This window comes from Protopterus annectens, chromosome 10.part0, assembly GCF_019279795.1.
Source record: "Protopterus annectens isolate FY-2018-M chromosome 10.part0, PAN1.0, whole genome shotgun sequence".
NCBI classification, from domain to species: Eukaryota; Metazoa; Chordata; order Ceratodontiformes; family Protopteridae; genus Protopterus; species Protopterus annectens.
In genome coordinates this window covers 702898331-702921120 of record NC_056744.1, presented here as the reverse complement: position 1 = coordinate 702921120, position 22790 = coordinate 702898331, and the positions used below count along the sequence as shown (strand labels likewise).

Below are 22790 nucleotides of genomic sequence, written 5' to 3'. Positions count from 1 at the left end.
GGTAGGCTCTGTGGACCAACTTCCCCTCATCAATGGCCTTGGTGACTGTTTCAAAAAAATCAACCAGGTTTAAGAGGCAGAATCTGCCCTTAACAAAGCCGAACTGGGTAGGATCCAGTGTCTGTAGGTCCCCAATATCTTTATTTATGAGGTCCATGATGATCCTTTCCATAGCTTTGCAGACCAAGCTAGTCAGGCTTATGGGGTGATAGTTTCCAGGATCCGTTGAGGCACCACCTTTGTGGAGAGGGACCACTGTTTCTGTATGCCACTCTTTGGGTACATATCCTGTAGTAAGGCTGAGATTGAACAGTAGTTTTATATTTGGGTTTAGCTCTTTTTGGAGTTCATGTAGGACGCAGCCCGGGACACCCATTGATGCTGTGTTTTTTGCTTTGGAGAGGGCAGCTCTTACCTGAGCATCTGAGATGTCAGGGGGGCAGCACTCTGCTGGGATAGATATTTGCCCTTTTGGTGGCTGTCTGTTTGGCAATAAGGCTGAAGAAGTTCTAAAAAAGATGGAAGATGAGGCTAATTCTATGCAGACTGTGAAAGATCTCTTACAAGTACAACCTCCAAGATTTAGTAGGCACTGGCCTACCAAGAACCGGTCCTCTCCAGTTCCTTCCAGAGCCACCCCAGCCAGACCCAGACATGCCAAAAGCACCAAGTTTCAGTCCCAAGGGACTTTCAGATCTAAGCAATGGGGTGCCTCCTCTTCCAAATCTGGAAGCAACAAGGCACCTCCCTATGGTAAACAGTCTCAATGATTTTCCTTTAGAATTACCAAGCACTTAGCTTTTTGCCGCCCCTTTGGGGGGGAAACTGGCACTTCATGCAAAAAACTGGCAACTTATAACCCAGGACAAATGGGTTTTAAATATAGTGTCCCAGAGATACAGATTTCATCTCAACACGTTGCCAACTCCAAGCGGATGGCCAGACCTGCCCCCAAATCAGTGAGCAGAGGCTCAGAAACAAGTGCTTTCCCTCTTACACATGGGGGCTATTCAACTAGTACCAGAAGGGGAAAAGGGACAAGGTTTCTATTCCACACTCTTCCCGGTACCCAGAAAAGACAAATCATGGCGTCCAATTCTGGACTTGTCTACTCTAAACACTTTTCTGGACATTCCAAAATTCAAGATGCTGGCTCTTCATTTACTTCCTATGCTAGGCAAAGATGTCTGGTTGACAACTCTAGATCTAAAAGAGGCATACCTGCATATCCCAATCAGGGAATCTTGCAGAAGATACCTCCATTTCAAAGCAGGCTTTTTGCATTATCAGTTCTCTGCACTGCCCTTTGGCTTATCTACTGCACCCAGGGTCTTTACAAAGTGCCTGGCTCCAGTAATTGCAGGCAAAGAAATATTCAAATATATCCATACCTGGACGATTGTCTAATTCAGGCAGAAAACAAGGCCATTCCTCTGAAACATCTGGCGTTTGTAAAAAAAAAAAAAAAAAGAAAAATGTCCCCTCAAAAAAAACATTCCTGGGTGCAAGCTTGAATACAACTGCCCAGATGGCTTACCTTACACCAGAAAAGCTAATTCACTTGGTGACTTACTTCAAGCAGGTGGCCACAAAAACTCTGCTATCTGCAAGACAGATACTGCAAGGCTTGGTGTTCATGGCCTTCTGCATTCTTCTAATTCCATATGCAAGACTGCATATGAGGAAACTTCAGTGGTACTTAAAAAGTTTATGGAGTCAACATTGTCACAGCCTGGAAACAATCATTCCTATCATACCTTGCCTGCAACTAGAGTTCCTATGGTGGGCAGAGGCCTGCCACCAAAACAAGGGACTGCCATTCACACCACCCCCTGCCACCCAAATCTTAACAATAGACGCATCAGACTATGCATGGGTGCTCATCTGGCAGGGAAGTGTATTCAGGGCAAATGGAGCCCAAATCAAATGCATCCTCATATCAATCACAAAGAAATGCTAGCTGTACAGAATGCACTGACAGCCTTCAAGGACTTCCTTCATCCAGGTCAACTAATGGTAAAGACGGACAACACCATAGTTATGTGGTACATAAACAAGCAGGGGGGGTACACATTCCTACCTCCTCTGCAGACAAGCCATGGTATTGTGGAACACGGCCTTGAGCTATCAAGTACAACTACAAGCCCAATTCCTGCCAGGAAAGCTGAATATTTTGGCAGACGATCTAAGCAGAAATCTCATGGACCCACACAAATGGAAACTGGAACCACGGATTTTCAACATGTTGACACGCAAATGGGGGAGCCTAGACATAGATCCCTTTGCCTCACCCCAGAACTACCAGTTGGACAAATTTTGCACAAGAACTCCTCACAAAAAAGCCTAGAAAGTGGGTGCTCTGTCCTTCAGCTGGGAAAACCTATCAGCCTATGCTTTTCCCCCTCTGCCTTTGCTCTCCAAAGTTCTACTAAGTCAAACAGGACAAACCAAAGATGATTTTGCTTGCTCCAGACTGGCCTCACCAACACTGGTACTCGCTCCTGTGCTGTCTGTCACAACTTTCTCCGTGGCACCTGCCTCGGACACCTTCCTTACTGTCTCAGCAGAACAACCAAATTCTGCACCCTCAGCTCCAAACATTGAATCTTGCAGCTTGGCTAATCACCTAAATTCTTCCTTAGCATCCCTCAGCAAATCTGTGATGGATGTCATTTTGGAGGCGAGAAGACCTAGTACCAGAAAATCTTATGCTGACAAATGGAAAAGATTCTGTGGCTGGAATCAATCTCAAGGGTTGACCACAGCAGTGCCCAATTTACCTCAGATTTTGCAATACTTAACTGAGATGCTTCACAAGGGCCTATCTTTTTCTTCCATAAAAATACATGCCTCAACCATTTCAGTTCATTACAACACAGAACCCCCCCTTTACTCATCCTCTGTTAAAGCAGTATCTCAGAGGGGCCAAAAACTTGGTCACCCAGGAGAGCTCCAACCCCTGCCTGGGACCTTAACTTTGTACTGAAAAAAATCACTCTACCTCCTTTTGAGCCAGCTGCTACTGCAGACTTAAAATTCCTTTCTTGGAAAACAGCCTTCCTTTTAGCAATCAGTTCAGCTAGAAGGATTTCTGAATCAAAGGCCCTTATGGCAGTGGAGCCTTTCATCATCTTTCACGTGGACAGGGTGTCACTCAGGACCAACCCATCCTTCATGCCCAAGGTGGTATCCAGTGTGGCTCTTAATCAGTCCATTCAGTTGCCAACTTTCTTTCCCAATCCACAGAATAAAGGGGAGCGGATTCTGCATTCACTGGATGTACACACACAACTTAGATTTCACTTGGACAGGACTAAATCTTGAAGAAAATCTGAACAACTGCTGGTAGAATTTTCTGCAGGGGCAGAGGGAAACGCTATTTCAAAGCAAACCATTTCCAAATGGATAAGCCATTGCATTCATTTCTGCTATAAGCATCATGGAAAACCTATCCCCCAGGGGATCAGATCCCATTCCACCAGGGCTGCATCTACTTCTACAGCCTTTCTCAGAGGTGTTCCTACCAGGGATATTCTAGAAGCTGCTACCTGGAGTTCAGTCCACACTTTCACCAAGCATTACCACTTACCAATTTTCTCTAAATCCAGAGCTGGCTTTGCCACTGCTGTTTTTCAGGGCCTTATAGCCAGTCCTAATACTGTGTAAATCTATCCTCCCAACCTTAGCTTTGGGAATCTACCCAAATGTAATGACTGCAACAGTGAAACATGAAGAACATAGTACATTTGTGTACACTTGCCATAAATGTAGGTGTTCGAGTATATTTACTGTTGCAGTCCTGGTTACCCTCCCTCCAGCCCCCTGTTTTTTCTCTTACTATGCCCCTCCTTTATTTTTCTACACTTAAAAGCCTTTTTGGTTTATTTGCTTTTGTTTGGAGGTATATATTTTTGTGTTTAAATTTATTTATATATTTTGCTCCCAATTTGTGGGGCACCTGACATCTGGGGCAAGAAAAACTGATGTAATGGCGTCGGCTGCATGTTTTATACCCCTGACGTCATGGACGAAGGGACAGCAACTGACGCAGGACCCAATACTTTGTTAATCAGGCCGACTGAGGGCAACCTGCCAGCAGATTACCCAAATGTAATGACTGCAACAGTGAATACACTTGAACATCTACATTTATGGTAAGTGTACACAACTGTACTTTCTACCCAGTCAGAGGAAATCAGTGGCTTTGGAAATGCAAAAGATGTTGGAAAAAAGGAGTCATCCAAGAGGTTGCCAGACCAGAAAGGATCCAGAATTTACTTAAGATTCTTTTTAATGCCAAAGAAAACAGGGGGCCGGAGACCAATTTTGGATCTCGCAATTCTGAGCAAATTGGTTCAACATACAAAGATCTGATGGTATCTAGTCACCATTCCTCATGCTAAGGTCTTGGATTCGATATTGGATCCGAGCCGGCAGACACAGACAAATAGCTTAGCTCAAGCTCCTCCCCTCCCACAATGCTTTGCTGCCCTCCAGTCCCTCAGATCTCGTTTGCCACTTCAATAAGACAGATGCAGATTGCTCAGCTCCTCATTAGTCGTAAGTATTATCTTTGGGATTTTTGTTATTGGGTTATTTCTTTATTTCTAGCATTCATGATAGTTGTCTTGCCCTTTATATCCCCTCCCGGTTTGGTTATTTAGTCTTTTTTTGGCACCCTTTTTACGGGCTTGTTTGTGTTCTCGTGTACTGTGTTTGTCCTAGGTAGAGTAGTTTAAAATAAGTAGTAGTGAGTGTTTGAGTGTTTTGGTCAGTTTTGTCGTGCGTTTCTGAACTTTGGCTTGTCTTGGACTTTGAGTAAGGGTTTTCCCCTAGGTTTGGTCATGTCAGGTAAACCCTTGGGGTTTGAGATGCTCCTCATGTGGTCGGAAAATGCCTATTTCCGACTCGCACGGTGTGTCTGTATTGTCTCGGTGGCGACCACCACGAGGTGGAGTGCAGCAGCATTTGTGCCAGCTTCAATCCTTTAGCCTTGGTCGACCGCTGTAATAAGTTACTCATCAAAGGTTTGGTTAAAGAAGGCTCCCTTGGTCACTGGTTCCATGGCCAAGGTGGGCTACTCAGGGGCTAAAAAAAGGATTCCTGTGGAGGAGGCCTCTTCTAATCATCACAGGCTGTCTGATCCTAAGTCCTCTGATCTGGTTCCAGCCAGGGGAGTTTCTGGTTTGAAATCCTCTGGTCCCAGAACAGCCAGGGAGTCTACTCCTGGATCCAAAGCCTTCGGATCAGACTCCTTCAGCTCCCTCTCCCGGATCCAGGGTTCCAGATTAGAGACGTTCGGATCCGAGGGTAGGATCCGACCCCCTCGAATTCGAGAGATTCAAGGTCTGTTATCCTGGATCCTTCCTTGATATCTGCTCCAAGTAGGTCGGATCTGAGAGTTGTGCCAGAGCCGATTGTAGTGGAGGATCTTCCCTTGGATCCCTTTATTTCAGTGCAGGCCCTTTCCTCTCCTAGTAGGTTTCGTTCTAGGGGGCACAAGAGAAGATCTTCAGGCTCCAGACAGGACTATCCCAGCAAGTCTTTCATATCCTCCCGATCTTTCAGGAGTGCCTTTCCTATGGATATGGACAGGGTGATGTGTGCCTTTCTGAAAGCTCAGATGGAGTTGGGGCTTCTGGCTCCCCAGCCCACAGGTCAGGAATCCAGTCTCCCACTTCCCATTTAACTTCTCCTCATCTGACCAGGGGCTTGGATTCTCATAGACTGATGAGCGGGGTGGAGGCTAGGAGAGCATCGGTGTCCTGTTTGGGCCCCTCCCTTGCAGTGTCGGCAATTGGTGCTATTCCTGCCCCCCCAGGACAGACCATCCCTCCGGTCAGAGCTGTTGACCAGGGGTCCATGTGGTTGGATTCGAGTCCTGGGTTTTTGAACTGGTCTCTTCCCCTCAGTGCATCGACCTCTGTCAGCTCTGTTCCAGTGCTGTCTGGCGGAGTGGGGGGGGGGGGGTCAGAGGGGATCTACCTTCTCTTTTGCTAGGGTACGGCCTAGCCTCCAGAGGGGTGCCTCCCCCTCCTCTGAGTCTTCCCCACAGCCTCTGGCAGAGGAAGTTCCCAGGAAGAGGACATGTAAGAGGAGACATCTTGACTACCCTATGGAGTCCTTAACTGAGGATACAGATGCTGATGAAGGGGACGTGTCTCCCAGATCTCCGCTGGAAGACATACTCGAGATCCTCAAGGCCAAAGGCGGTTTGTCTGCCCAATTCCCATTCTCAGAGGAAACCGTATTTCTGGAGGCTTTCAGTACAGGCCCATCTACCTCTTTCGTGTCCCCCCGCTGATCCTCTTATTGATCTCATGGCCAGCAGGGCTTGGAAGAAGCCAGATACTGTGGAGCCAGTGCCAAAGAAAGTGGACAAATTTCTCAGTCCCCCAGTGGATAAAATCTTTTGGTCCAAAGCATCCCGGTTGATGCTTTTGTGGTGGCTGCTGCCACCAAAAAGGAATCGTCAGAGCAGAGTTCCTCTGTCCATCCTCCCAATCATGAATCAAGAGCTCTGGACAGGTTTGGAAAGCGGGTGTTCGCCTTGGCTTCCTTTAGCCTGCGAGCATTAAATTATCTTTTGCATTTCACCCATCTCCAGAGGTATTTGATAAAGGAACGGCCTACTTCCCTCTCTGGGTCCATGCCTGAGGAGGAATTCAAGGTAGTTTCCCCTAAGCTGTCAACCCTTCATTCAGTTGCGAATTCGCCATGAGGCTAATCTCCAATGCTGCGGAAGGGTCCTCAGAGCGTTGGGCTTGGGCATCGCCATTAGGCGTCATGTCTGGCTGCACCTAAGGTTTGCAGAGGCCTTCAAGATGTCATTTATCAACGCCCCCTTTGATGGTTCCACTCTCTTTGGTCCCACTGTGAAAGAGACGTTAACCCGCAGTGAACAGGAAGGGAAAACCTTGTTGGCCGTTGGGATCACATTTCTGCCTCTCAGAGGTCCTTTTATAAGACCCAGAAGGGGCGTAAAAAATGTGGTTTCAGAAGGCGCAGTCTTTCTTCCAGGATGTTCAAGAGATTCCTCTTCCAGGGGACGGGGAAGAGGTTTCAATGGTAGACGTCACCCTAAGGGCCGGTAGACATCACCCTAAGGGCAGAGGAGGCCCGCAAAATCAAGGTTCCAGGGAACCCTTCTCTGAGACACCTTTTCAGCATCCCTGAGATGTTGCCCGACTGTTCTTCCCTGGAGGCAGTCGGGGGTTGGTTATCTTTGCACCCTCCAGCCTGGGCAAGCATTACAAATGATCAGTGGGTGCTAGCAAGTATATCCAGGGGCTATTGCATTCCCTTTTCAGAAGTCCTCCCGAAATCCAGAACCCTTCCGGACGTGCCACCCAGTCAGGAAGATTTGGCCTGACAGGAGGTTGCGAACCTTCTTCAGAAAAGAGCCATCCAAGAGGTCCCCGCAGGGCAGAGAGGATCTGGAACTTATTCCCGCTTCTTTATAGTTCCAAAGAGAACCGGAGACCTACGTCCTATTATGGACCTCAGTTGCATGAACTTGTTTGTACAGAAGTCGAAGTTTTGGATGGCACTGTGCAGTCGATTATGCCCCTTTTGCACAGCAGTGACTGAATGTGCTCAATGGACATCCAGGACATGTACTACCATATAAAGATGGCTCAACGGTCCAGGAGGTTTCTCCGCTTTCGCCTAGGAGCTGATCATTTTCAGTTCAGAGCCCTGCTCTTTGGCCTCACATCAGCTCCCCGGGTGTTCACAAAATGCATGGCAGTGGTGGCAGCTCATCTCGGGCTGCAGGGAATCCAGGTTTTTCCCTATTTGGACGATTGGCTCCTGACAGCCCCTGCAAAGCATCAAGTATTGGACAACATTCACACCTTACTTTCCCTGTTTCATCAGTTGGGAATTACAGTGAACATGGCCAAATCCTCTTTGATTCCAGCCCAACGTCTGGAGTTCATAGGCACTCTTGTTTGAGACCACCACGCAGATCGCAGACTTCCTCTTAGTCGGGCATCTCTTATTCGCACCCAGGTTCAGGTTCTGCTGGAGCAAACATGTCCTCCGGATTCACACATTCTCAGGGCTCTAGGGTCCATGGCAGCTACCATTTATTTAGTACCGATAGCTCGGTACCACATGAGAGTTCTTCAGTGGACCTTTGCAGTTCAGTGGTCAGCGTAGCTGCATCCCCTATCATTCGCCACTCGTCTCACCCCAGTGTGTCGAAAACATCTTTTGTGGTCGATTCTCTCATCAGACCTCCTAGCGGGCAGCTCCTTCGCTCCACCCATTACTACAGCGATGGTCACCTTGGACGCTTCCCTATTAGGGTGGGGGGGACATTTCCAGGGACAGACAGTCCAAGGGATGTGGTCACCATCAGAGACCAAATTGCACATCAGTGTTCTGGCGAAGAGGGCAGTCCTTCTGTCATTGCAAGCCTTTCAGGATTGCCTCCCTCAGGGAATGATTGCAGTTCTCTCTGAGAACATGGCAGTTTGGTATATAAACAAGCAAGGGGGCACACGTTCTTATCTGCTGTGTTGAGAGACCATGAGGGTCTAGGAATGGGCGATGTCCACGGGGCTCTTTCTCATTGCAATGCATATTCCCGAAGCATCCAACGTGTTGTCAGACAAATTGAGCAGGGCTATCCTTACCCCTCACGAGTGGTCCCTGAATCCAGTGGTGGCTCTACAGATCTTCTGTCGGTGGGGATATCTGAGCTGCGATCTGTTTGCATCTTCTCTCAACCACAAATGCAGCAACATCTTTGCATTGATCCCCCCGGAGGAGGAATCCCCCAGGGACGTGCTCACCCATGATTGGCCTCCGGGTCTCCTGTATGCCTTTCCTCCTTTGCCTTTAATTCCCAGAGTACTTCAGAAAGCCAGACGCGTCAAGAATCAGTTCATCCTCATTGCCCCTTTCTGGCCTTGGCAGGTATGGTTCTCCCTTCTACGGTCTCATTTGAGGCATCCACCCTGGGTGCTCGATCCAATTCCGGATCTTTTTACTCATCCGTCTCTGCTCCTGTACTTACGTCTGACAGCGTGGTATGCCCACTTCCCGTGACTCGGGCTAAGTCCAGACTAGCTTCACCCGTAAAGGATATTATTCTTGCATCCCAGAGGTCTTCCACTAGGAAGGTTTATACCAGTAACTGGAAGAAGTTTTCGATTTGGGCAAAGAATAAGAATCTGGACCCCTTTCCAGCTTCCATTCCTGAGATCCTTCTGTTTTTTACTTCTCTTTTTAAGGAAGGGGCCAGTTTTTCCACGATCAAGGTTCAATTGGCAACAATTTCAAATTTTCATCTTCGTGGTGAGTCTACCTTTTCTTCAGCCTCTGTAAGGCATTTTTAAAAGTTGTTTTTCTCTTACGACCACCTGTGAAGCATCCATCTCCTCCGTGGGATTTGACTTTGGTCCTGCAGGCATTGACGAAACCACCCTTCGAACCAGTGGCATCTTGTGATATCAAATTTCTTTCTTGGAAGACTGCCTTTTTACTGGCAGTAACTTCGGCGAAGAGAGTTTCGGAGCTGCAACATCTTACAATTAAACCGCCCTACTTAGTTTTCTATAAGGACAGTGTGTCTCTGAAAACCAGATCCATCCTTTATGCCTAAAGTGGCCTCAGCAGCTAGTCTTAATCAATGCATTCATCTTCCAGTATTTTTTTCCTAACTATACCAGTAAAGGGAAATATATCCTGCACACCTTAGACGTTCATCATCGACTTAATTTTTATATACATAGAACTCGAGTTTAGACGTTCAGACAAATTTGTAGCATTTTCTGTGAATAGAAGGGACAAAGGAATTTTGAAAGTCACTGTCTCCCATTGGATTTCGCAATGCATTTCCTTCATTTATTCTTCAGAAGGTGTTCTTTTATCTGCACCAGTAAGAGCTCATTCCACCAGAGCGGGTTTCTACCTCAACTGCGTTTGCTGATGGTCAGTCTTTAGATGGCATTTGTGCAGCAGCAAAGTGGTCTCCTCACACATTCATTTCCCACTATAAGTTGCATTTCACTTCTAGAGGAAGGGCTTCCTTTGGCTCCACGGTTCTTCGGCATGTCCTTCCTTGAGGCCTCCCAGGATTTAGGTAGCTGGGGACTCTGGCCCTAGCTTGAGAAATGGTGACTAGATAATATCAGATTTATAGTTATGTACTTACCATAACTTGGCATGTGTGTTATCTGTAGTCACCATTCATCACGGTCCTACCCACCAGCCCCCTTCCTGGAAGATTAGTTGGATTATGGTGGTTCTGTTTTGCTGTTAGTGCTTTGGTCTCTCTTCTTTCCTTATTCAAACTTGAGGGATTGTAGGGCAGCAGAGCATTATGGGAGGGGAGGAGCTTGAGCTAAGCTGTTTGTGTCTGCCGGCTCTGATTCAATATCTGATCCAAGACCCTAGCATAATGAATGGTGACTACAGATAACACAGATGCCAAGTTATGGTAAGTACATAACTATAATTCTGGATGGTCATGACTAGTCCATTTTGCCTTTCCTGCACAAGGACCACTCGATGTGCTTAGCAGATCTCCAGGACATGTACTATTTCATAAAAATGAACAGACAGTATGAGATGTCTATGCTTCTGGCTGGGAGCCAGTCATTACCATTTCAGAGCACTGCCCTTTGGTCTCACCACAGCCCCTAGGGTGTTCAACAAATGCATGGCAGTAGTGGCAGCTCACTTGAGACTGCAGGGATTCAGGGTATTTTCGTATCTGGATGACTGGCTGATAACCCCTTCGACCAAGCATCTTCTGATAGCAGCTCAAGACTGTGTACTCCAGATTTGTTCCAGTCTAGGAATTGCAATCATCCACAGCAAATCTCAACATCAACTGTCTCAGATGTTAGAATTCAGAGGGGCCTTATTCAACACAACATCAACAATAGCTTCTCTCCTTTTGTCAAAAGTTCAAAGTATTCATTTTCAAGTCGAGAAAAATTCAAAACTCATTCTTGTCAGTCCAAATGATTTTACTGACCCTGAGATTGATGTCCACAGCAGTAGATTCTTCGTGTTTCACTGTTGCAGTCATCACACTTGGGTTATCTGCCTGCAGGTAGCCGTCAGTTGCCCCGAATACCAGAGTCTTGGGATTTCTGCATCGGATGCTGCCGCTTCTTCCATGACGTCAGCGGTATAAAACATGCAGCCGATGCCATTACATCAGCTTTTCTTGCCGAGTGGAACCCGAAGCAGAAGCAGTTTACAAGTGCTGGTCGGCTGCCTCCTGAAATTTTCGTTTTTCGAGTTTTAGACCTGAAGTCTTCTAAAAGATAGTAGCCTGTTGGGGATCCTTTTTTCTTGCTCTAACCGATGTCAGAAAAAATTAATAATTGTCTTGCCTGTGGAAAACAAATACCTCACAGAGATTTTCGTTCTTACTGCGTCACCTGTTTAGGCCCAGACCACGATGTTCTTCGCTGTCAGTTTTGTGCCCTGTTCTCAATGCCCGAATTATTCACCGTTGGGCTATTTTTGTCGCTAAATTCTTTTGCTCTCATTCTCCGTATTCCAAAATGGCTTCGATACGCCATCCAACTACCAATCTTCCAAAAAAAGTAAGGATAAAGACAGAGACAGACCGCATAGGTCCAAAACTGCCGACAACGCTTCCGTTAAGCTAGTCGGCAGTCTGCCGGTACTAAGTGAGGCACTTTTGCAGCCCCTGATACCCGCTTTTACAGATTCGCAGGCCTCTACTGCGACCCATTCAGGGACTGATATGCCATGAGATGCTTCTCTGACTATGGAACCTGCGGATGTCTCTACCTTGGATGGGTCCGAAGCCCCTGTGCAGGCCCCAGCTTCTGAGGGTGTATTCAGGCCTTCCGATGTTCATATTAAGCAGACTACTTCATTTCAAACCAAAAAAAAAACAAATTTCTCAGGCCCAAAGTTCACACTACTCCTAGGAAACTGACAACCAAAGCGTATTCTCAGGGCCCCATGCCACAGAAACAAATGCTTAGAATGGGTGAAGACCTTATTAGCTTAATTACGGGAAGCCAGCCTTCCCCCTCTGAAAGATCAAAAACTGATATTTTCCTTCTGATTCTTCATATCATGAACCTGATGACTCTGACCCTTCTGATTACCAGGACATACCTTTATGTACATGAGGATTCTGATGCAGAGGATTCCATTCCCTCTGCTTCCCCACCAGAGGATTTTTCTTTCAGTGAAACCCTGCGTACCCTCAGAGAGCATTTCCGCTGGGGCTGCCAGGACTACCCACAGTCCAAAAAGAGACTCTGGGAATTTTTAAACTTGCCTCAGCACAGGCCTCTAGCTATCCCTCCTGTTCTGGAAATTGTAGATGATGTCTTCATGGAATCCAGTCTTACCCCTGATACTTTGCCACCAGCTCCCAGGAAACCTGACCGGTACTACAGTGTACCCGACTCTCACAAATTCCTATTTAAGAATCCTACTGTGGACCCAGAGACAATTTCCCAGGGACTTAAAGGCATTAAGGCTACTACAGCCAAAAACCCTACCCCTTCAGACAGGGATTCTAGGGCTTTGGACAAATGGGGTAAGAAGGTTTACACCTCTGCTACTCTTGTCATCAGGGCTTTAAATTGCCAGTTTCACATGTTAAAGTATCAGCAATGTATTATGGAACTAATTAAACAAAAAAATGTTGATTCCTGATTGTGCAGAACATAAAGATTTACAAGAGTTACTGCATTCTGCTAACCAAGTTGGAAAACATACTTTGCAATGTGGTTTTAATGCCTTAGAAGCATCTTGCAGGGCTGCTGTCACTGGGTCTGTTCTTAGAAGGCATGCTTGGCTTAAGGAATAAATCTTGCCAGACCATGTCAAAGCAAAATTACTAGATGCACCATTAAACCAAGAACGTCTGTTTGGCACTGAAGCAGAAGAGGTCCTCAAAAAGATGGAGGAAAAAGCTAAATTTGTGCAAACTGTTAAAGATTTCCTACAGGTGCATCCACCTAGATTCAGTAGGCATTGGCCTTCTAAAAACTGGTCTTTCCCAGTCCCTCCCAGACCTTCTCAGTCCAAACCCAGGGGCAGCAGACCACCAAGACTACAGTCTCAGCGTATGCACAGATCTAAACAATGGAGTGCTCCCACCTCAAAATCGGGGAGTAGTAAGCCACCATCCTATGGAAAAAGTTCACAGTGACTTATCCTTCACCCTTCCAAGCCTTGTCCAATACTTGCACCCTTAGGAGGAAAACTAACCCTACACACAAAAAACTGGGAGTACATTACCCAGGACAGATGGATCTTGAACATTGTATCCCAGGGATACAGATTCTACTACCACTCACTGCCAACCCCAAGTGGATAGCCAGACCTCCCCCCAAACCGGTGGGCAGAGGCCCAAAAGCAAGTACTTTCTCTTCTCAGTATCAAGGCTGTTCAACCTGTCCCAGTAGAGCAAAGGGGGCAAGGTTTTTAGTCAGGACTGTTTCTGGTACCCAGAAAAGAAAACTCTTGGCGCCATATCCTGGATCTGTCTATTCTCAACACCTTCCTGGTGGTTCCAAGATTCAAAATGCTTACACTCCAGCAGCTGCTTCCTATGCTAGCCACCCTAGACTTAAAAGGAGCTTATCTGCACATCCCCATAGGGGAATCTTGTAGGAAATATCTACGTTTCAGAGCAGGCTCTATGCACTACCAGTTCTCTGCACTTCCCTTTGGCTTATCTACTGTGCCCAGGATATTCACAAAATGCCTAACTCCAGCCATTGTATATTGCAGGCAGAGAAAAATTCAAATTTACCCATACTTGGATGATTGCCTGATTCAGGTGGACCGTCAGGAATTGCTACTTCAGCACCTGGCATTTATAAAGAGACTTCTAACTTCACTGGGGTATACCATCAATGAAAAGAAATCACATCTGGTACCCAGCCAAAAGATTGTATTCCTGGGAGCAAGCTTGAACACAACTTCCCAGATGGCATTTCTCACTCCATAAAAACAGATTTATTTGACAAACTACTTCAATCTGCTGGCCACCCAAACCCAGCTATCTGCAAGAAAAATACTGCACGCCCTAGGGTTCATGGCCTTTTGCCTTCTACTAATTCCATATGCAAGACTGCATACGAGGAAACTTCAGTGGTACTTAAAAAAGTCTCTGGTGTCAACATTCTCAGGACCTGGAAACTGATTCCTATCATTCCTTGCCTAAGGACAGAGTTCCTTTGGTGGGCAGAGGCCTGTTACCACACCAAGGGACTCCCTTTCACTCAACCCCCTGCCACCCAGTCCCTAACAACAGATGCATCAGTCTATGCATGGGAGGCTCGCATGGCAGGAAAATGCATTCAAGGCAAATGGAGCCCAAAACTAATGCACCTGCATATCAATCAGAAAGAAATGTTAGCTGTACAGAATGCACTGACAGCCTTCAAATAGCTTATTCTTCCAGGGCAACTACTGATAAAGACAGACAACGCTACAGTTATGTGGTACATAAACAAGCGGGGGGGGGGGGCCCATTCCTACCCACTCTGAAGGTTAGCCATGGCTCTGTGGAACACAGCCTTGAGAATCAAGTGCACCTGCAAGCATAATTCCTGCCAGGCAAAATAAATTCACTGGCAGACGACTTGAGCAGAAATCTAATGGACCCACACAAGTGGAAACTGGAACCCAAATCATTCAAGCTTCTGATCCGCAGGTGAGGGGTACCAGAGGTGGACCTCTTTGCTTCCCCGCAGAACTATCAATTGAGCAAATATTGCACCAGAACTCCCCACAGCCAAGCATGGAAAGTGGATGCCCTGTCCTTTACATGGGAAAACCTCTCAATCTATGCCTTTCCCCCTCTGCCCCTCCTCTCAACGGTTCTACTAAGGATAAAACAGGACAAGCCAAGGACAATTGACTGCACCAGGCTGGCCATGCCAGCACTGGTACCCACTTTTGCACACTCTGACAGTAGTGCCACCATGGCACCTGCCTCAGATCCCTTCCCTGCTGTCTCAGCAGGAGGGCCAGATTTTGCATCCTTAGCAACTAACCCTGAATCTAGCAGCCTGGCTCATCCCCTGAAGACTTCAACAGCAACCCTCAGTAAACAGGTGCTGGATGTCATCCTTGAGGCAATTAGGCCTAGTAGTAGGAAATCCTGTTCAGAAAAGTGGAAAAGATACTGTTCTTGGAGCCAGTCTCAGGGAATGGACACAACCGTGCCCAACTTACCTCAAATCCTAAATAACCTAACAGAACTGCTCCACAAAGGCCTATCCTTCTGTTCAATTAAGATTCATGCCTCTGCCATCTCAGCTCATTACAATACTGAGCCACCCCTCTTCTCACCCCTTGGTCAAACAGTTCCTGAGAGGAGCCAAAATTTAAGACCCCCCCCCCCAGGAGAGCTCCCACTCCAGCCTGGGACCTTAACTTTGTACTGGAGAAGCCCATGCTTCCTCCCTTTGAACCTGCTGCTACAGCAGAGTTAAAATTCCTTTCTTGGAAAACAGCCTTACTTCTAACCATCACTTCAGCAAGAAGAGTGTCTGAATTGCAGGTGCTTATGGCCGTGGAACCCTTCATTATCTTCTATGCGGACAGGGTTTCCCTCAGGACTAACCCCTCATTTATGCCCAAGGTGGTATCTAGTGTGGCTTTAAACCAATCCATTCATTTGCCAACCTTTTTCCCTAATCCTCAGAATAAAGGGGAAAGGATCCTGCACTCCCTGGACGTGCACAGGTAGCTTAGGTTTTACCTGGACATGACTAAAGTTATCAGAAAATCTGACCAGCTGCTAGTCAGCTTTACTACAGGGACAGAGGGCAAGGCCATTTCAAAGCAAACCATTTCTAAATGGATAGCACACTGCATCATTTCTGCTACAAATGTTATGGAAAACCTACCCCACAGGGGATCAGAACTAATTCCACTCGGGCTACCTCAACCTCTACAGCATTTCTCAGGGGAGTCCCTACCAGGGACATCCTGGAAGCTGCAACCTGGAGTTCTGTACGCACATTCACCAAGCATTACCACTTGTACATCTTTTCTAAATCCAGAGCTGGATTTGCCACAGCAGTCTTACAAGGCCTTCTAGCCATCCCTAATGCTTCTTGACTGCCGCCACCCTTCCTCAGATTTGGGAATCAACCCAAGTGTGATGACTGCAACAATGAAACACGAAGAACGTAGTACAGTTGTGTACACTTACCATAAATGTAGATGTTCATATGTATTCACTGTTGCAGTCCTAGTTACCCTCCCTCCAGCCCCCTGACTTCTCTGTACTTTCTACCTATCCTTTTTTGGCTATATCTTATAACAATGATGGTGTTCCACACCATGTAATTGCTTTCTATTTTGGGGGCTCCTGACATCTGGTGCAAGAAAAAGTGATGTAATGGCATCGGCTGCATGTTTTATACCCCTGACAACCTGACGTCATGGAAGAAGCGACCGCATCCGATGCAGAAATCCCAAGACTCTGGTATTCGGGCCGACTGAGGGCTACCTGCAGGCAAATAACCAAAGTGTGATGACTGCAACAGTGAATACACTCAAACATCTACATTTATGTTAAGTGTACACAACTGTACTTTCTAGTTCCGTTAACAAGATACCATGTGAGAATTCTTCAGTGGTCTATTCTACATCAGCCTATGTCCACCAAGATCATTATAACTCAGGCCTGCAAAAAGTACCTTTGGTGGTAGATTTACTCGGATCAAATATTACAGGGTTGTCCATTCATCCTCCCTCAGCCCAAGGCCATAGTGAACATGGACACTTCCCAGATTGGGTGGGGGGTGCATTTCTTAGGAAAGACTGTCCAAGGCATTTGATCTGCCGAAAAGGCCAGCATATGCACATCAATGTACTGGAAATGAGAGCAGTACTCCTGGCATTTCAGGTGTTCCAAGACACTCTTCTGTCTGGGACCATTGCGATTCAGACAGACAATATGTCTGTAGTGTGGTACATCAACAGACAAGGAGGAACCAGATCTTACCCCTTATGTTGAGAAGCTGTGAGAGTGTGGCAATGGGTGTTCTCTTAAAATAGACTTCTGGTAGCAATACACATACTGGTGAAATCCAACGTGATGGCAGACAAGTTAAGCAGGTCCATTCTACTACCTCATGATTGGTCTGTCAACAAAGAAGTGGTAGAAATGATGATTTGCCAGTGTGGCCAGCCATGCTGTGACCTATTTTGCATATCCCTTGGACCACAAGTGCAGCAGGTTCTTTGCTGTAATCCCCTTGCCAGAGGAGTCACCAAGAGATGCTTTCCTTCATGAATGGCCCCCAGGTTTCCTCTATGCTTATTTCCCAACTCCTTTAATTCCCAAATTTCTACAGACGGCAGCCCAATTGAAGAGCAAAGTCAACCTCATTGCCCCTTACTGGCCTCGACAAATTTGTTTTTCCTTCCTTTAGCTTCCTCTAGTTTACCCGCCTTGGATTCTGGATCGAATTCCAGACCTTTTTATTTCATCCGACAGACATGACTCACCTGGACATCTTGGACCTAAAGTTGACTTGCATAGTTTCTCCAATTCTGTTGATAGCCAGACAACCTGAACTTTCTTTTGTCATCCCACAAAGCTTCCACTAGAAAATTTTCCAAGAGCAAATGGAAAAGATTTGTCTTTTGGGCACAGCAGCAAGACACTGATCCTTTTTCAGTAACAGTACCTAAAATTCTTGAATTTCTGGCTTCTATTTTTAATGATTCTAGTCTCTCAATGGTTAAGGTTCAGTTAGCTGCCAATTCTAATTTCCATATTGGAGTTTGTAATTCCATGTTGGCTTCTTTGTCTATGTAAGGTATTTATCAAAGGAACCTTTCTACTCAAACCACTTTTTAAAGATCCTACTCTACTTTGGGATCTGAATTTAATGTTACAGGCCATAACTCAAAAACCATTTGAACTGGCTGCAAAATGTGATTTGAAATGCTTGACTTGGAAAACTGTATTTCTGATTGCCATAATATTGTCTAGGAAAGTTTCAGAACTTCAGGTTTTATCCTCTATGCCTCCTTATTTAATTTTTCATAACGATAGGATGACTTTAAGAACCAGTTCTTCTTTTCTTCCCAAGGTGGTGTCAGGATCTAATATTAATCATTTAACCTCCGTATTCTTTCCACATTTTTGAAACAAAGGTGAGTACATTTTGCATTTATTAGATATTCACAGAGAGTTATGTTTCTATCTTCAGAGATCAGACATTTAGGAAATCAGAGCAATTATTTGTATATTTTTCGGAAAATGAGATTGGGTAACCAGTTACCAAAATAACTTCATCAAAATGGGTAACAGGTTGCATCTCCTTTGTTTATAACAAGATTGGTCTGGCCTTGCCAAAGCCTTTAAGAGCCCATAGGTTCATAGGTGTGTACTAGCCTAATGACCCTGTTGCCTTTACAAGCCTAGCCCATAGGATTACCCTGGCATCGTGCCACCAGACCTTGGTTCCCAGTGCCTCTGTCGAGTAAAGCCACTGGCGTGATCCCTGGGATGAATTTTCTATTTCCCGTCCACTCATCAAGATTTATCTTGAAGGGAGCCAGTGAGGTGCTCTGTTTGACATGTATGAGAAGACTATTCCATAGCATGGTCAGTCTCTGGGTTATGAACATGTTCTTCCAGCATGTTCTGTTGATAGTGGTAAGTACAGGTCTCTGGAGCATATGGTGTGGAGGGATTGGGATTTCTTTAGCTGTAGCATTTATAACAGAGCTGGGTCAGACATGGCTTTGTCAGTCAAGCAGAGATCACCTCTAAGTAGGTGATATGAGACAGAGAATAGTTGGACTTTTTTGAGTCTGTCCATAAGTCTTTGAGGCTTAGGATCCTCTTTGTGAGGTACCTTTGCAGCCTCTCCAGTTGTTGCAGGTGTCTAGTGAGGTACATACTAAATGAGGCATTGTACTCTATGATTGGCCTAATGAGGTAAGAGTCGAGGGAGACTATGACTTTTTTCTTCCTGGATGCAAAACCCTTAGCAATGAGATGTGCCACATAGGATGACTTTCTTACCACAGTGGCAAAGTGGTTGTCAAAAGAAAAGTTGCTGTCAATCTGTGTTCCCAGACCTCTTGTAACAGCTTCTGTGTTCAGTGGACTATCATCAATGTGGTAATTCATGGGAACTGGGTTTTTCCCAAAGGGGATGATAACACATTTTTTTGGCATTGAGCTTAAGGCCATGGTTCTGACACCAGTCGTTGGTCTCAGTGAGTCCTTTCTGTAGGATGTCAGCATCACTTGGCGAGTTAATGATAGCTTCCAACTTGCAATTGTCTGCGAACTTTGGCTGCCAGAGTCCATTCGTGTTGGCCTGGACTTCAGTGAAGTAGATACCAAACAGGAGAGGACCCAGGATGGGACCATGTGGGACTCCACTCTTGACTAGTTGGCAGTCTGACTGGAGCTACTTTCACACTGTGGGTTCTATCCGTGAGCCAGTTTGGAACCCACCTAGTGATATATGGGTTGATGCCTAACTTAGTGAGTTTTTCTGTGATTTCTGAGTGGGGAATGGTATCAAAGGGTTTGGCCAGATCAAGGTAGGCTGTATGAACCACCTTGCCTTCATCCACAACTCTGGTGACTGACTCAGAGAAGTAGACCAGGTTGAGCAGGCATGATCTACCCTTCACATAACCAAACTGTGTGGAATACAGAGTTTGGAGATTCCCTATATATTTATTTATTAGGTCCATCATGATGCGTTCCATAGCTTTACAAATCAGACTCATCGGGTTAATGGTGTGATAGTTCCCAGGGTCTGTAATCGCTCCCCCTTTGTGAAGAGGGATGACTGTAACATTGCACCATTCGGTAGGGACAACACCTGAGGTGAGACTGTGGTTGAACAGGGCACACAGGTGAGGTGCCAGTTCACTGTGTAGTTCATGTAGAACACAGTCAGGGATATTGTCAGGTCCCATAAAAGCTGTATTCTTGGCTGTGGACAGTGCTATTTTAACCTGTGGAGTAGTAATACTGGGTGCCGGGTAGTCTACTGGTATTGTGATTGGCCCTTTGGGGGGGGGGGGGTAAAGTTGACACTGAATCTGTCAGCCAGAATATCGGCTAGTTCTGTTGGCTCTGTATACGAGTTACCATTTTGCAGTAGCTCAGATCAAATCTGAGTATTGCCGTGGAGATTCTTTACATAACTATAGAAGGCCTTGTGGTTGTCTTTACTATCTGTTGCAATCCTGTTTTCATAGCTAGCTTTAGAGGATTTTATGAGGGATCTCAACTTTTTGTTGAGGCTGATAAGGGAGTTTTTCAGTCTTGGGACTTCATCTTATTCCGCATCAGTTTCCTTCTCCTTATGGCAGGGGACTGCCAGATTGGCTTCCGTTTTTTGGAGGAGAGCATCTTGGTTCTATTGGGTTTGGCGAGATCCATGCATTTGTGTACGTGTTTGTACAGTGCATTGATGTATGATTTGGCGGTCATGCAACTATTCTCCATTTGCATGGTGCCGTAAAGTTAGCCACCTCTGTTTTTAGGAGCCCAAAGTTAGCTTTGGAGAAGTTTTTCATGGTGGTTACCTGTGTGTGTGTGTGTGTGTGTGTGTGTGTGTGTGTGTGTGTGTGTGTGGGGAGGGTGTATTTCCAAGGTGATTAGTTTGTGGTCGGATCTAACCAGGGAGGAGTTGACTATTGGTGTACAGCATTATTTGCCCATGTTAGTAATGACCAGGTCAAGGATGTTGCTACCTCTAGTTGGTGTTAAGAAAGAGCTGGTCCAGGGCATTGGAATTAATGAATTCCAGGAAACGTTGGGCAAGTGTATTGGTACATGAGTAGCTTTCCCAGTTAATGGAGGGGTAGTTGAAGTCGCCCAGTATGAGTGTGTTAGGTTGGACCCTAATATTCTCCAGGGTGCTTAGGAATGTGGAGTGTGAATCTTGGGACAAGGTTGGGGACCTATAGCAGGGGGATATATAACCAGAGTCCATGACAACTTCCTCAGTTTTTTTCAACCAGATCTTCCATGGATGATATTTATGCATCTGCATCTTGGGCTAATCCTCATACATTTATTTCTCATTACAAGTTGGATCTTGTCTTTAGGAGAGGAGCAGCCTTCAGCTCAACAGTACATGGAAATATCCTTCATTAGAGTCCACCCGGGATTCAGGTGGGTGTAAGTTTGGCCATCGAGTGGCACATTCATCGACTGTCCATTCGCCGAACATAAACCCTCAAATTCCTTTCAGCGAAACTGCACATCATCATAAAAAAAACATATTGAGCGGCCACAAGTGGCCAGCAGAAAATAAACAGCACTTGCGTACAGTCCATATAGGTAAGGTAGTGATAAGGAAACTTTGCCTTTCCCCACTGCAGTGCAGTCTTACAGTTGGTATATGTATAACTTGGCGCTATGTGAGGAGCACATCCCTGCAGATTAGGAGGATTTGAATCTTCCTAATTTGCGGAGCTGCACCCCCCCCCCCCCCCAATTATATATACCAAGACCGAGATTGCACTGCAGTGGGGTAGGGGAAAGTTTCCTTATCGCTACTTTACCTAGAAATACGTCCATGCTGTTTACTTACTGTTGGCCAACTATGGCCATTCGATGTGTTTTTTATGGTAATGTGCTGCCTCAAGGAAAGGCACATTTGAGGGTTTGTGTTTAGCAAGTGGCGTTTGATGAACGTGCCATTCGATGGCCGAACATAGACCTGATTTAAGTAGCTGGGGATCTCTTGTGTTGAGGAATTAATGAAAATTGATAATATCAGATCAAGTGGTGATGTACTCACCGTAATGTTCCATCTGTGTTGTTCATTTCCAGTCTTCATCTCCCCTCCCTCCAGCCCCCTAACCTTTTTTTCTCTTCATGACTTCTGGAAGAGTGAGAGTTTATTATTGGAAACAAAGTTCCTTCTGTTTGAGCTTCAGATAGTGACTTTCTTTCTTAAAGCTATAAATTCATTGCATTATACAATAAAAAGCAGCAAACAAGATCTGAGGAAAGAGGGGGAATTCTGCAATGTGGGTAAGGGAGGAGCAAAGTGAGGCCGAGGTGGATCCGAGGATCGGATCTGAAAACCTGGTGAGGAAGAATGAAAATGGACAACACATATGGAACGTTAGGATGAGTACATAATTTTTTTTTTTTTTTTTGGAAGGCACAACTTTCAAAATGATTTTTGTGTACCATATCTTTTCTGCCTGTATAGTGAGTCTGTAGGTAGATAGCTGCTTCACCTTTAATTAAAAAAATTTTTATTGAGAAGGATGCAAGCCAATTGTTCTTTTGTTGACAGCAATTGGTCATGTAGGGTATTTTAATACTTGAAAATTGCCTGTTTCAGGACCAATATCAATGAAGAGCAAGGAGTTTTGTTAAAAAAAATGGCAGTGGTTAAATATCCGATATCTGGGAAAGGTGGCTCCATGGTTTCCATTCCAGTGAGTACATAGTGAGTTGGTTGCCAGCCCTGGGATTCTTTTCTCTCTCAGGTTCTGAGATTCAGGTTTGTCCTTCTTCACTGTCACAGTATGCATGGTGTCCTCTGGAATCTGCATTTAGTTCCCTAGAACTTGAGAACAGTAGTGATGTTCTTCATGTTTCACTGTTGCAGTCATCACATTTGGGTTATCTGCCTGCAGGTAGCCCTCAGCCGGCCTGAATGCCAGAGTCTTCGGATTTCTGCGTCGGATGCTGTCACTTCTTCCTTGACTTCAGGTCATCAGGGGTATAAAACATGCAGCAGATGCCATTAGATCCATCTTTCTTGCTGTGTGGTGCCCGAAGCAGAAACAGTTCGCAA

General features: G+C 45.7%; 1 protein-coding gene across 1 annotated transcript in view; it reads left to right on the top strand.

The window, feature by feature from the left end:
• Positions 1-22790, top strand: part of TM2D1 (TM2 domain containing 1) — a 728199-nt gene that overhangs the window by 440605 nt on the left and 264804 nt on the right. The gene's annotated exons all lie outside the window — the stretch shown is intronic.